At 35.1% G+C, this 14,681-nt stretch overlaps 1 protein-coding gene across 1 annotated transcript in view; it reads right to left on the reverse strand.

Annotated features, from left to right (window-relative positions):
- The window catches only part of CEP120 (centrosomal protein 120), a 198,614-nt gene that overhangs the window by 62,411 nt on the left and 121,522 nt on the right, over window positions 1-14,681 (reverse strand). The gene's annotated exons all lie outside the window — the stretch shown is intronic.

The following is a 14,681-nucleotide window of genomic DNA, read 5'->3' on the forward strand; positions in this document are numbered from 1 at the left end:
TGTGGTATATGCGGGTGATGGAATACTATTGTGCTAAAAGGAATAATAAACTGGAGGAGTTCCAGGCGAACTGGAGAGACCTCTGGGAACTGATGCAGAGCGAAAGGAGCAGAGCCAGAAGAACACTGTACACAGAGACTGATATACTGTGGTAAAATTGAATGTAATGGACATTTGTACCAGCAGCAATACAATGACCCAGGACAATTCTGAGGGATTTATGGTAAAGATGCTACCCATATTCAGAGGAAGGACTGCAGGAGAGGAAACATATAAGAAAAACAACTGCTTGAACGCATGGATCGGGGTGGACGTGATTGAGGGTGTGGACTCGAAACTACCACACCAATGCAACTATCAACAATTTGGAAATTGGTCTTGATCAAGGACACATGACAAAACTAGTGGAAATGCGCATCGGCCATGGGTGGGGGGAATGCGGGGGGGAGGTGTGTGAAGGGGATAAGAGGAGTATGAATCAGGCAACCATGTTAAAATGTATATTAATAAATGTTAAAAAAAACTGCATGAGAGGCATTCATGAAAGACATATTTAAATAATTTATTTAATTAATTTAGAATATTTTTCCATGGTTACATGATTCACGCTCTTTCCCTTCCCCTTCCCATTGCCAATATGCAATTCAACTGGGTTTCACAACTATCATTGATCAAGACCCATTTCCATGATACTAATATTTGCAATGGAGTGATCATTTAGAGTCTATATCCCTAATCTCATCTCCATCAAACCATGTGATTTAGTGATCTGATTCTTGAAAATATTAATGATCATGTATTAGATATGAGATTATTATAAATGTTAATAGAAGAGAGGGGGATAATTTGATTCAATGTTAGGTATTTCTAAAATTATTTTTATTCTTTTGAGTTCCTTTATTTTCATTCGACAGTTATTTCTTATGGAATTAAATCAAATAGTTTTGAAAAAAAAAACAACAATATGGTACTGGCTAAGAGACAGAAGGGAGAATCAGTGGAATAGACTTGGGGTTAATGATGTCAGCAAGACAGTGTATGATAAACCCAAAGAGCCCAACTTTTGGGACAAGAATCCACTATTTGACAAAAACTGCTGGGAAATTTGGAAAACAATATGGGAAAGATTAGGTTTAGATCAACATCTCATACCGGACACCACGATAAATTCAGAATGGGTGAATGATCTGAATATAAAGAGGGAAACTATAAATAAGTTAAGTGAACACAAAATATTATACCTGTCAGATCTCTGGGAAAGGAAAGATTTTAAAACCAAGTAAGAGTTAGAGAAAATTACAAAATGTAAATTAAATGATTTTGATTATATCAAGCTAAAAAGCTTTTGTACAAACAAAAACAATGTAGTCAAGATCAGAAACGAAACCACAAATTGGGAAAAAATCTTTACAACAAAAAACGCTGACAGGGGTCTAATTACTCAAATATACAAGGAGTTAAATCAATTGTATAAAAAATCAAGCCATTCCCCAATTGAAAAATGGGCAAGAGACATGAATAGGCAATTTTCAGGTAAAGAAATCAAAAGTATCAATAAGCACATGAGAAAGTGTTCTAAATCTCTAATAATTATAGAAATGCAAATCAAAACAACTCTGAGGTATCACCTCACACCTAGCAGATTGGCTAAAATGAAAGAAGGGGAGAGAAATGAATGTTGGAGGGGATGTGGCAAAATTGGGACATTAAAGCATTGCTGGTGGAGCTGTGAACTGATCCAACCATTCTGGCTGGCAATTTGGAACTATGCTCCAAGGGCTATAAAAGAATGCCTGCCCTTTGATCCAGCCATACCATTGTTGGGTTTGTACCCCAAAGAGATCATAGATAAAGAGACTTGTATGAATATATTTATAGCTGCGCTTTTTGTAGTGGCAAAGAACTGGAAAGCAAGGGTATGCCCTTCAATTGGGGAATGGCTGAACAAACTGTGGTATATGCTGGTGATGGATTACTATTGCGCTAAAAGGAATAATAAACTGGAGGAGTTCCAGGTGAACTGGAAAGACCTCCAGGAACTGATGCAGAGTGAAAGGAGCAGAGCCAGAAGAACATTGTACACAGAGACTGATATACTATGGTAAAATCGAATGTAATGGACCTCTGTACCAGCAACAATGCAATGACACAAGACAGCTCTGAGGGATTTATGGTAAAGAATGCTACCCACATTCAGAGGAAGAACTGCAGGAGAGGAAACATAGAAGATAAACAATTGCTTGAATGCATGGGCTGAGGCGGAAATGATTGGGGATGTAGACTCGAAATGACCACACCAATGCAACTAACAACAATATGGAAATAGGCCCTGAAGAAGGACACATGTTACAACCAGTGGAAATGTGCGTTGGCCATGGGTGGGGGGAGAGCGGGGGGTGAAGGGGAAAGTAGGGGCATAAAGTATATAAACAGGTTAAAAATGAATATTAATAAATGTTTAAAAAAATAGAAACAATCAATAATTTCATTGAAGAGAATGACAATGATGAGACATCCTACCAAACTCTGTGGGATGGAGCTAAGGCAGTAGTCAGGGGGAAATTTATATCCTTGAGTGCATATATTAACAAATTAAGGAGGGCAGAGATCAATGAATTGAGCATGCAAATTAAAAAACTAAAATGGGAACAAATTAAAAATCCCCAGCTGAAGATCAGTTTAGAAATTATAAAAATTAAAGGAGAGACCATTAAAATTGAAAGTAAAAGAACTATTGAATTAATAAATAAGATTAGAAGCTGGCACTTTGAAAAAAACAAACAAAATTGACAAAGTACTGGTCAATCAAATTTAAAAAAGGAAAGAAGAAAACGAAATCATCAGTATCAAAGACTTTGAAAAAGGAGACCTCACCTCTAATGAAGAGGAAATCAAGGCAATCATTAAAAACTATTTTGCTCAATTATATGGCAATAAATATAGCAATCTAGATGAGATGGATGAATATTTACAAAAATATAAATTGCCTAGATTAACAGTAGAAGAAATAGAATACTTAAATAATCCCATATCAGAAAAAGAAATTGAACAAACCTTCAAAGAACTCTCTAAGAAAAAATCCCCAGTACAAGGTGGATTCACAAGTGAATTCTATCAAACCTTCAAAGAACAACTAATTCCAATACTATACAAACTATTTGACATAATAAGCAAAGAAGGAGTTCTACCAAACTCCTTTTATGACACAAATATGGTACTGATCCCAAAGTCAGGTAGATCAAAAACAAAGAAAGAAAACTACAGACCAATCTCCTTAATGAACATAGATGCAAAAATCTTAAACAGAATACTAGCAAAAAGACTCCAGCAAGTAATCACGAGGGTTATTCTTTATGATCGGGTGGGATTTATACCAGGAATGTAAGGATGGTTCAACATAAGGAAAACCATTCACATAACTGACCATATAAACAAGCAAACAAACAAAAACCACATGATTATCTCAATAGATGCTGAAAAAGCCTTTGACTAAATACAACATCCATTCCTATTAAAAACACTAGAAAATGTGCTCAAAGGAATAATAAACTAGAGGAATTCCATGTGAACTGGAAAGACCTCCAGGAATTGATGCAGAGTGAAAGGAGCAGAGCCAGAAGAACATTGTACACAGAGACCAATATACTGTGGTAAAATAGAATGTAATGGATGTCTGTACTAGCAGTAATGCAATGACCCAGGACAATTCTGAGGGATTTATGGAAAAGAATGCTACCCACATTCAGAGGAAGTACTACAGGAGTGGAATCAGAAGAACAACAACTGCCTGAACACATGGGTTGAGGCCGACATGATTGGGGATGTAGACTCGAAACTACCACACCAATGCAACTATCAACAATTTTGAAATAGGTCTTGAACAATGATACATGTTAAAACCAGTGGAAATACTCATCTGCCATGGGGTTGGGGGGGAGGAGGAAGTCAGGGTGGTGAAGGGGAATGTAAGAGCATGAGTTATGTGACCATGTTAACTTTTAAAAAATAAATAATGTTAAAAAAATGTTATACAGAAAAAAACACTAGAAAATATAGGAATAGAAGGACCTTTCCTAAAAATAATAAATAGTATATACCTAAAACCATCAACAAGCATCATATGCAATGGGGATAAATTAGAAGCCTTCCCAATAAGATCAGGAGTGAAACAAGGATGCCCATTATCACCTCTATTATTCAACATAGTACTAGAAACACTAGCAGTAGCAATTAGAGAAGAAAAAGAAATTGAAGGTATTAAAATAGGCAATGAGGAGACTAAGCTATCACTCTTTGCAGATGACATGATGGTCTATTTAAAAAATCCTAGAGAATCAACTAAGAAGCTTGTAGAAATAATCAACAACTTTAGCAAAGTGGCAGGATACAAAATAAATGCACATAAATCATCAACATTTTTATATATTTCTAACACATCACAGCAGCAAGAGTTAGAAAGAGAAATAGCATTTAAAATCACCCTAGACAATATAAAATACTTAGGAATCTATCTACCAAAACAAACTTAGGAATTATAGGAACACAACTAAAAAACACTTTCTAAACAATTAAAACTGGATCTAAACAACTGTAAAAACATTGATGGCTCATGGGTAGGACGAGCTAACATAATAAAAATGACCATTCTACCCAAATTAATTTACCTATTTCATGCCATACCTATCAAACTACCAAAAAACGTTTTTAATGAATTAGAAAAAACTATAACAAAGTTCATTTGGAACAACAAAAGAGCAAGAATACCAAGGGAAATAATGAAAAAAAAATGTGAAGGAAGGAGGCCTAGCAGTACCAGATATTAAACTATACTATAAAGCAGCGGTCATCAAAATGATATGGTACTAGCTCTGTGTGACCCTGGGCAAGTCACTTCACCCCCATTGCCTACCCTTACCACTCTTCTGCCTTGGAGCCAATACACAGTATTGACTCCAAGACGGAAGGTAAGGGTTTAAAAAAAAATGATATGGTACTGGCTAAGAGACAGAAGGGAGGATCAGTGGAAAAGACTTGGGGTAAGTGACATCAACAAGACAGTGTATGATTAACCCAAAGAGCCCAACTTTTGGGACAAAAATCCACTATTTGACAAAAACTGCTGGGAAATTTGGAAAACAATATGGGAGAGATTAGGTTTAGATCAACATCTCACACCCTACACCAAGATAAACTCAGAATGGGTGAATGACTTGAATATAAAGAAGGAAACTATAAGTAAATTAAGTGAACACAGAATAGTAATGGGAATAGATACACAGAATAGAACACAGAATAGATCTATGGGAAAGGGAATTTTTTAAAATCAAGCAAGAGTAAGAAAAAATTACAATATGTAAAATAAATAATTTTGATTATATTAAATTAAAAAGTTTTTGTACAAGCAAAAACAATGCAACCAAAATCAGAAGGGAAACAACAAACTGGGAAAAAATCTTTATAACAAAAAACTCTTACAGAGGTCTAATTACTCAAATATGCAAGGAAATAAATCAATTGTATAAAAAATCAAGTCATTCCCCAATTGTTAAATGGGCAGGGGACATGAATAGGCAATTTTCAGATAAAGAAATCAAAACTATTAATAAGCATATGAGAAAGTGTTCTAAATCTCTAATAATTAGAGAAATGCAAATCAAAACAACTCTGAGGTATCACCTCACACCTAGCAGATTGGCTAAAATGATAGCAAAGGAGAGTAATGAATTTTGGAGGGGATGTGGTAAAATTGGGACATTAATACATTGCTGGTGAAGTTGTGAACTGATCCAACCATTCTGGATGGCAATTTGGAACTATGCCCAAAGAGCTCTAAAAGACTTCCTTCTAAAAGACTGACCCTTCGATCCAGCATTGCTGGGTTTGTACCCCAAAGAGATAATAGATAAACAGACTTATACAAAAATATTTCTAGCCACGCTTTTTGTAATGGCACAAAACCGGAAAATGAAGGTATGCCCTTAAAATTGGGGAATGGCTGAACAAATTGTGGTATATGCTGGTGATGGAATACTATTGAGCTCAAAGGAATATTAAACTGGAGGAATTCCATGTGAACTGGAAAGACCTCCAGGAATTGATGCAGAGTGAAAGGAGCAGAGCCAGAAGAACATTGTATACAGAGACTGATACACTATAGTAAAATCTAATGTAATGGACTTCTGTACTAGCAGCAATGCAATGATCCAAAGAACAGTTCTGAGGGATCCGTGGAAAAGAACATTACCCACATTCAGAGGAAGAACTGCAGGAGTGGAAACAGAAGAAAAACAACTGCTTGGACACATGAGTTGATGCGGACATTGTTAGGGATTTAGACTCGAAAGGCCCACACCAATGCAACTATCAATGATATATAAATAAGTCTTGACTGATGACATGTTAAAACCAGTGGAAATGTGCATCGGCTATGGGGGGATTTGAAGGAGAAAGTAAAACCATGAATCATATATCTATGGAAAATTTTTCTAAAAAAATAAAATATTTAAATCTTCAAAAATAATAAAAATAATAAAAAGAGTCAGTATCTATAAAGGAATTTGTGGCATTGCATGGTGGCCATTGTGAGTAGGGCCAAATGGAAACCTTTAATGTTGCCTGAACTATTCCATGTAATTAATATTAAAAAATATTGGATGTTGGTGATGGTTGAAGTATCTCCTTCTAGGTAATGGAGATGAAAGAAGCTCAATTTTGAGATGAAGGTCAATTTCCTATCCTGTTTTGTAGCATTGTCTACTTTTAGTTCTCATTTTTGAAGTCTACTTTAATTCAAATTGACATTTTCCTCCATAAATATGTGAACTGCTTTTTCCAAGAAGCTTGCAAAATTCTGTCTTTGACACTGAAGTTCTGAAACTTCCTAGGTAAGGTAATCTTCATGAAGGGTTATGTGGATATTATTATTTTGCACTCTGCTCTCTTTTCTTCCTTCCTTCTTTTCTTTTTTCCTTTCATCATTTCATTAATGCAAAAGAATTGCTTTGGAAACTCACTCCATTGCCACCGGTCAGCAATTCACATGTAATATATAGTTATAAAAAAGATGCCTATCTAGGTCCCTGAAACATTGTCTTGTTCATGGTCATACAGTTAGGACAAAAGAACAGTGAAAGGATTTTAATGTAAATCTTCCTAAGTCCAAGGCTAGTCTTTTACCCACTCTCCAAACCACCACACTGCGTCTCCTTTGAGAAGCAGCTCAAGTACCATTTGAAACCTTTTTTTATATTCCCTAATGTCTGGGTCTTTGCCCACTAACTACTTAGTGTTTATTGTGCATTTATTCTGTGAACTAGATATATGCTGCCTCCTTCCCCATACAATATAAGCTCCTCAAGGCGGAAGTTTTCTTTTTGGTCTTTGTTCCCCAAAACATTCCCCCTATACCAGGTGCTTAAGTACTTGTTGACTGATTTATTTTCAATACTTCTAGAAAGTTTTTATCTGAATTCCCAGAATCTGATAGTAAGACTCTTTTTCATCATATTGGTTTAGAAGACCAATAATATTCAGACTGTCTCTTCAAGTGTTGTCCTCCAGTTCAGTTATCTTGCTGAATAGTGCTGAAGTCTTTCCTTATTGCTACCATATCTTAAGTTCTGTCTCAGTTCTTCTGCAAATGTAGTTTTGTTTCCCTTACATCACACTCTACTCCTCAGAACTCATTGCTTTCTTGGGGGTTTCCTTCATCTTTTCTACACTGTCACATCTCTCTCTCTCGCTCGCTCTCTTTTTGGGTACTAAATTCTTCCTTCAGCAATTTTGTTTCCGATCTTAGATGCCAGATTTATATCTCTTAGTGTGATTCTCAGCCACTCTGGAGGTTACTGTGACAAATTAGTTTTCATATGTAGAGGTGTTAGGCCAATTCCATTGCACTGTAGGCTTATTCTTTTGCTATCAAAATTTCCCCTCACTATATCTTTGTAATGTTTATTAATTGTATTGTGTTTTTCCCCCCTTACTTATTTCTTTTCTTTCTTACTTTTTTTCCCCCTTACCTTCTGTATTAGAACCAATACTAAGTATCAGTCCGAAGGTAAAACAGTGGTAAGGGCTAAGCAATTGGGATTATGTGATTTGCTTCTATCACACAGCCAGGATATGTCTAAAGCTATATTTGAACCCAGGACCTACTGTTTCTAGACCTGGCTCTCTATTCACTGAGCCACCTACCTGTGCCTTTTTACTTATTTCTTCCTCTATTAGCTTTCCTATGAACATTTCTTTCCATTTCCTTTTTTGTGATTGTCCTTTTTTTTTTTTTTTTTTTTTTTTAAATTTTAAACCCTTAACTTCTGTGTATTGACTTATAGGTGGAAGATTGGTAAGGGTAGGCAATGGGGGTCAAGTGACTTGCCCAGGGTCACACAGCTGGAAAGTGTCTGAGGCCAGATTTGAACCTAGGACTTCCTGTCTCTAGGCCTGGCTCTCAATCCACTGAGCTACCCAGCTGCCCCCAGTGATTGTTCTTTTTATTTAGCACATCTATTGCTGCTTTCAGGTATTAGCTACAGAACTGGCTGGGCTTAGTCAAAACCATGCTATTGGCATTCTTACTGAAACTGCCAAGATGAGTTCTTCCCATTTCAGACTTAAATTTTCTTTAATGCAGGTTTATACATTGTGGTAATGTACCTGAACAAACCTCTACTACAAACTAAGATTCCCACTTTCCCTTCCCATTAAAAAAAAAATAATAAGTTAATGTGATTTGCCAGTCTGGGCCAGAAATAGAAATCAGCCCAGTTCACTATACTGTCCACTATGATCTCAATAGTTGTTAAACTGGTTAACTTTTGTATCTTGAACAAATGGTTCTAGGTAAGATCTTCTGAATAGCATAGTATAATTTTCTAAAAATAATAAAGCAGGCTCAAGCAAATGGAAGGATTTTCTTGGACTCATGTCCAAGAAATGAACTCATGAATTCAAAATAACAAAATTTAACAATTCACAGAGATTGCTGAGAAGCAAAGTAAGAACTCAATGAAAACTGAATAGTGGTTTTATTGATACTTTAAATCCATTGAGCACAGCTTTATTTACATTTCCATGAGGGATTGACATTCAATAAATGCTAACTAATAATAATAATAATATTAAAGCAGAAATTTATAGTAATGTTTTGGCTGCTCAGCTACCTTTTTATCCAATCTAAGAACCTGAGGGTGAAGGGATGATCAGTACTCATCCTAATGTAATAAACATATAGTTGACTATTTAATATTTTAATCATGAAAAGATTTGCTTCATACAAATGCTGTCCAAATATTAGGTAGGCTACTTGGGAAAAAGGAAAATATTTGTCTACAAATTGAAGGTGAAACTTTTCCAAAAATGTATTATTAATGGGCACTACTTTAGTTCTCTTATAAATGACAGGTTTAAGATTCCCTTAAAATACAGAAGTTACTGCACTTTAATAATAAAATGACTATTTGAATAAAGCTCTAGGGGTTACTGTACATTAATGTATCAGAAAGCCAATAAATTACTCCCCATAAATTAATCTTTCAAAGCAAAAATTCCCCCTTTCTCATCTGAGTGCCAAACTCCTGACTCCACGACAGACTTCATATCTGCAGAGCAGACATCTGGAAAAACATTTCTAATGAAAACCTACTAATATAACCCCCTGGAGAGGCAAGTGTAATGGGATCTAAGTATACAGCCGCCTGTCTACAGTTACATCTCTAACAATGGTGGATTACAATTTGGTGCCTTTTATGACTAACACAACAGCTTCTGAAATAGCTCTTCTGGGTGTGGTAAATTAAATATTTTAAGTTCTCAAAAAATGCCTTATATATTCCTTTTCAGAGTCAAGTAACTACAATGATAATGGCTTAAATATTTGGCAACTCATGAAAAATGGCTATCATTAGAAAGGAGCAACAGTCACTTTGCTGAAGTGACAAATGGAATGTTGCTATAGTTCATATTCTGGGCCTCATTTTCTCAAATCCAACTTATACTGGCAGGTTGGATCCCTAGATCATGTATGTCTGCCTACTGCTTTCCTTAGGGTTCTATGGGTAACCCTGAGGGGTTGCAGAGTATTTTAGAATGCGCAGGAGCCCCCATCTGGTGTGTTCTACCCAGTACCAATTAACCAGTTAATATCTCTCCAGTATCAATTAACCAATGAACATCAATTACCTTCTACAAAAGGATATTTAATGAGGTCATTTAATGAGAAAGTCGAGGAATAGAGTTAACATTCTCTATCGGGGGCACATTCTTTCTGCTACATACTCAGTCCCTGGGAAGAATGGACTAAAACTTTAAAATCCTCACTACTTCCTGGCCCAGGGATTCCCTTCTCAAAAATCTACTTCTGAGTGTGGCGTGGCTATAGGGTACAACATATTGGAAGCTGGGCTGGGTCCAGTAGATTGAACCTCAAGGCTAGCTCCCAAGCAGGCTTGGCTGCAGTAGCTATCAGATAATTCTGAAATTGACTCCAGTACCTACATGATTCCTCCAGCCTTTCAATACCCAAGGCTTGTAACTTGGTCTGTTCTGTTTCTGATATTTAGTTGCTTTATATCAGGAAAGAAGACATAATGGAAGAGGAGGAAACATTTCATGTCTAGGTCACAGCAGATCAGAGCAGTTGCCTCATTTGCCAACGGGGAAAAGTTTGCCTACTCAAACATTTTGTACACATACTTAGTTCAATTAAAAAGCCTTGTCACTAGTGAGTAAGCCAATAGGATAACAGTGTTATCTGTTAAAGTTTTCTTTTATTTTCCCCTCAAAAATATGGAGAAATAAACTTTTGATAGTTGTTTTCTGACAATCCTACTAGGTGTGTGCTTTCTCTGAAATAGGGAGGGAAAGCAAGCCTCTATATCAGGAGTCGGCAACCTTTTTGGCCGTGAGAGCCATAAATGCCACATTTTTTAAAATGTAATTTCATGAGAGCCATACAGTGCTCACAGTGCGCGCTCCTGTAACAGTGCCTGAAAAAAAATTGACTTTATGGCTCCTGCAGAAAGAGCCATATGTTACCGACCCCTGCTCTATATACTTATTGGATTGGCCAGTCTCAATATATTATAGTTCCTAAAAAATAAATATGCTCAAAAATTGATTTGAATTCCTAAGCCATGACATTTGAAGTGATTCTTTTTTTGATTCATCACAAGAATCATTACATTAGTTAATACATTAGTATTGTATCATACACCTATATTTTACTTAACTAAACTATATCCTCTTAGAAGAAAGCAAGAGAGGCAGAAACACGAGACAACAACTTAAATATGTGCCATTCTGCTCAGTGACGTAAATCTGATCCCTCACTTGGATTTAGTTGCTACATGGTGTCTCATAATGTGAGCATCTTGCTGTGCTGAGTGTGATTCTAGAATCTCTGCTTTCATCGTAGCCACAGTCTATTCATTCTGCTTAGGCTGACAGAGCTAATGACAACGGCTTTAGAGCTTTTCCCAGCATTCCTGGTCCAATAAAAAGGTCCCTGCTGTGTACCCTTTGACTTCCTTGCATTCTCTCCCTTGCCTCATGGTGAAACAGGAAGAATAAACAGTTATGTGGTGGTGTGATCACACTCCAATAATCACATGTATATATAAAGCCATTTTTCCAAGAGTATTTTTTCCCCTAATCATCGGTTTGGTTTTATTGCCTATTCATTTTTTTCCTTCTTTGAGTTGAAAGTTTGAAGGTTTATTCTTTGTTTCTCTCTTGATCAACAGCTATACTTAAGTGTAGTGAAAAGAAAATGTATACAATTGTTTCCATAGCAACTATCTCAACTCCTATAGACATTGTACTGTGTTGCCTCAGGGTGGTTTTTAAGGGGTTCCCTTCCTAAAAACAATCTACTCTCTACACACATTGAAAAGTGTATTTACTTCACATATACAGTGACCCCATACCTATTGAGTAGTTCCATTCCAGAGACTCCTGAGATAGGTGAAAATCTTTGAAGTAGTGTTGTTATATTGATTTTATTATTTATATATATTTTAAGGCTTTTAAAACCCTTCCCACTCCACTATAATCCTTTTCCACGCTCTTATTAACCTAATCACTGAGCGAATCAGTGCCCAGAATACAGAACACAGTGCTGTGGTTGGTCACTTTTCATTCCATCAGCCAATAGTATGCCATGATTAAGTGTAATTCCACGATGCAGAATTAGATATATATATTTTTTAAAAACCCCAATATAGTGAAGCTGCGATAACTGAATAGTTAGTGACAACTATATTTATTTGTTTACAAACTGTTTCTCCTCAGTAGAAATGTAAAACTCTTTGAAGGCTTGGAATATTAAATTTTAATTTTTATATCTCCACTGCCTAACACTGTGTTTGAAACATACAGATTAAGAGCTTAATACTTGTCAAATTGAAAGAGGATGGGTTTTGCAAATGATTTTTTAGAGGAGACAACATCTTTACAAGCACCATGTTGACTGCATATAATAGAGAGGTTTCCTATTTTCAGATGCCATTGCAATGATAGTATTAATATTGAAAGATGGCAAAAGTCTTCTAAAAGAGATCCCTAGGATCAATCTATTTTGCAGAGACTAGTGGTCACCTTTTTGGAACTAGAACAATGCTTCATAGATAGTAAGTTTAAAAATAAATGCTTGTTGAAATGATTTGCAAACATTGTACAAATCTCTCTATAAATTTATATCATCTTATTCAAGATTTGAAGTAAGGCAATGGATAAATACTTCCTGGGATTCATCTGATTATTACTATGTTTACAGTCAGAGCACTTATCTTAAAAGTTTCATAAGAGACAAACGCCAACATCCAAAAGATTATTCAATTCACTTTTTGTCATCAAAATTAAATGATACTCATTTTAACTGGTCTTTAAATTATGTTCAGATCCTGGAAAGAAAGGTACTATTTCATGCTGTATCACTTGAAGAACAATATCTTTTTACAATATTTAATTTGTGGGCTAAAGATAATTTTCATAGTCAAAAAGTAGAAACTTTAGAAAGTTAGCAATACAGTAAAGACTTCAACATGAAAGCATGAATTAGCATGTAAATTGCTAGTCTTTAAAACCAAACCAAATGCTAAGAATCAACATATTTCAATGATGTTATACCACTTAACTAGAAGTAGTGATGCTATGGCCAGCCACTTTGGCAAGGCACTGTTGAGCTAACTATCTGAGCTATTTAAAAATACCTTAGGATAAACAGAAGGAAAAGTGTTGCTGTGATAAGATCTTTAAATTAACTTTTAATTAAATATTATAATTTACTTCAGATAAGGATCTTTCAAGAATATCTTGAAAGCTCATGGCCACTGAGAGATGTCAACCAGAATTATCTGCTTTTCATTTGGATCACTTGATCACTGCTTTCAGGAGGGAATTATACAATGGACAGTGTAACCATATTTTGCCATTTTATATATTGGGTACATACACTATGGTTATTCACTTATATTATTAATTTATAAACTAAACATGCAAGTAAATAAGCAAATATCTCCTTCTGCCTCCTACTACACTTGATAATGGAAAACTGCACTTAAAGAGAATGTTACTATCTTGTTTTCTTACTATTAAAGGCATAATCCACAATTCCAGAAAAGGCTTATTTGCATATAGTATGACTTATGCTGAAAGGGTCACAAAAAGCATTAAAATATCAGATCCTCACCATTATAATTAAACGTACCTGCAATCTATAATACTTGAGAGAAATGCAAACATAACTACACAAAGATGACATAAAACTAAACCTCTCTAGAACATTTCGCCCATACTATTTAGAAGCAAAAGGCACATTATTATATAAACATACTACTCAAAAATTCAAAAGTGCATAAAATTCTGATTTTATTTGTTAAATTACATAGAAAAAATACATCTCTTTCCCTCAGGCAAGGTAAACCACACACTCATTTTAGAACAACCCTTTTCTCTTAGGCACCCTCTAGTGTTTGAAAATTGTCACATTCAGCACACAGAGAAACTGAAAAGAAAATAGTGACAATATTTTCAACAAGTTTTCCTTCAAACACACAAAAAGATTACACTTCTATTTGAGTAGCAATCATTCAGAGAAAATATCCAACCATAATTAATAATTTTAAAATCCTATGATTCATCTGTTCACCATCCCTTTATTCATTATATTCATTTTATATTTACCTTTACATTTACTTACTGTCATGTTGTTTTTAGACAACCAGCACTTGGTCCAAAAAATAATAATAAAAATAATAATCCTTTTAAAGAAGTTATATGCCTCTACCCAAAAAAGAAATTTCAGTTAATCTTCAAAATGCTCTATAATGCTTTTGTAGGAGTTATTGGTAAATAGCATTTCCTTCTTCAAAGGGTCAAGTTTTCGAATTATCTCATTTTGGAATTTTCCTGTAACTGGCCTAAATAATGAACTTGCAAAAAAAAAATAAATTTTGAGTACACTGATAAAATACATTGGAAAAAGGAGGTGAAAAATGTTGCTCTGGGAACTAAGATGAGTTCTGAATCAATATAATGCCTGGCTCTGAAGAAAACAACAGAAAGCAACACTTGTAGTTTTACAGACTTGGCTCTATAGAAGTCCAATGAATTATTTTCATTTACTTTTTTTTAAAGGCTAAAATGAAAGGGGAAAAAAATTAGTATCCATTTTCATTCAT

This window comes from Gracilinanus agilis, chromosome 1 (assembly GCF_016433145.1).
Source record: "Gracilinanus agilis isolate LMUSP501 chromosome 1, AgileGrace, whole genome shotgun sequence".
Lineage (NCBI taxonomy): Eukaryota > Metazoa > Chordata > Mammalia > Didelphimorphia > Didelphidae > Gracilinanus > Gracilinanus agilis.